The following is a 2,057-nucleotide window of genomic DNA, read 5'->3' as shown; positions in this document are numbered from 1 at the left end:
CCGCATGTGTCTGTGCAATATTGGTCTCATTGGCTCACTTCAGAACATGGTCCGTCTTTGCCTTAGACAAAGTCTTTCTTATAGAGTGCCACAGCAATAAAACCTTTCATTAGTGACTAATTAGCAGTGAGCCGAGGGTCAGTCATGTCCTATGCTGTGATTCACTTCAGTCAAGGTCAGCATCAGCCTCCATATTGCCAAATTCAATGATGAATTCATCTTAATTTCCTCAGCTTTTCAAGAGCATTTAACATGGTTGATTCTGTGAATCCTTTTCCTCCCTAGCATTCTGGGCTTCCAAATAGCCTCACTGACCACTTGGTGTCAGAGTTTTTTGATGGCTCTCTTGACTCTTTCTTGCCTCTACAAGATGGAATGCTCCTGGGATCATTTCTTGGCTCTTCTGTCCATATTTTCTCATAAAAGGATAGCTCCATTCTCCATAACTTTAAATACCAACCATACCTTCATGTCTTCCAAGTTTATATCCCTAGTCTTGGTTTCATTTCTGAATTTCATGTTAATCAGCACTACTCTTAGACCAGAAGTATGCAGAATAAAGCAAAGGAGTTATGATGATGTGCCCAACTAAGCCAGTGTTACCTTACTAGGATGGCATATGTTGTATGGGATATGAAAATGTTTGAAAACATACCTAGATTAAGCCAGGCAGTTGCCCTGGATTAGTTGAGATTATCTAGATTCTGATAACATTGGTTCTTTATAGGACAAGAGTCCTGGGAAATGTTCTGCTTGCTTGACATTTTTCTTGATAGATGCTCGTAGGCTTACTATTCATTGGTAATTGTCAACGGGTCACTTGAAATAAAGTATTTGCTGTTGCACATGCCCTATTGTGATTTCATGCTGATGTGGCTAATTAAGTGACATACATGGCCACTTGGGTGTCAAATAGGCATCTCATAACAGGTTTATAAAACCTTCATTCTTCTCTCAATCTTCTCCATCTCAGTAAACAATATGACAATCAACTCTAATTATTCAGGCCCCAAATTTGTTATCCTTGTAGATTTTCTGTCCCTCACCCTTCTCATCTGTAACCAAGCTGACAGCAGTTCTTATCAGTCTCTACTTTAAAAATGAATCTTGAAAATGATTACTTTTTACACTTCCCGTTGTCTCGGCCCTAGGCCAAGCCACTATTTTTTTCTTTCTAGGATTACTGCAATGTTTCTTGAAGCTATGCTTCACAAAATTATATCTGTGAATCATCTGGGAATATATATATATTTAAAGATTTTATTTATTTATTTGGCAGCAGAGATCACAAGTAGGCAGAGAGGCAGGCAGCGAGAGAAGGGGGAAAGCAGGCTCCCTACTGAGCAGAGAGCCTGATGCGGGGCTTGATCAAGGACTCTGAGATCATGACCTGAGCTGAAGGCGGAGGCTTAACCCACTGAGCCACCCAGGTGCCCCTCTACTGGGAAAATTAAATGCAGATTCTCAGTCATGGATATGGCCCAAGATTCTGTATTTCTAACAAGCTCCCAAGTAATATGAGTGCTGCTGGTCAATGGCACTCACTAGAATAAAATTTTAAAAATTTCAGGAAATGATTAGGTTATGAGGAGCTTCAAACAGGGTAAGAGAAAAGATAATAATTTCTCTTCAATCATCTTCAGTCTATTTTTTATTTAGCTAGTGTGATGTCCTAAAGTATATCAGATCATGTATGTCCCTGTATCAATACCATTCACCTCCTTGGCTTCCCATTATACCTTGAATAAAACCCAATTTACTTATCATAAGGCCTTATAAGATCTGCTCTCAAGTATTTTTGAGGTCTGCCACTACCACATCTTACTCAGTACATTCAACCCAAAGCAGTTTTTCTCTTCCCTGAACAGGTCCAACTTTTTCTGTTTTGGGTCTTAACACTTCCTAGTCTTTCAGTCTAGATTAGATTACTCCTCATCATTGGGGTTTCTGCTCAAAGAAATAATCTAAGAGACGGTATCTCTGACTGTACATTATAAAATATTCCCTTATCTTCATTATTTGTGTTCAGAAAATAAACATGTGATGCGTTAAATAAT

The sequence above is a fragment of the Mustela nigripes genome, chromosome 2 (genome assembly GCF_022355385.1).
Source record: "Mustela nigripes isolate SB6536 chromosome 2, MUSNIG.SB6536, whole genome shotgun sequence".
NCBI lineage: Eukaryota > Metazoa > Chordata > Mammalia > Carnivora > Mustelidae > Mustela > Mustela nigripes.
This window is presented reverse-complemented; position numbering follows the sequence as displayed.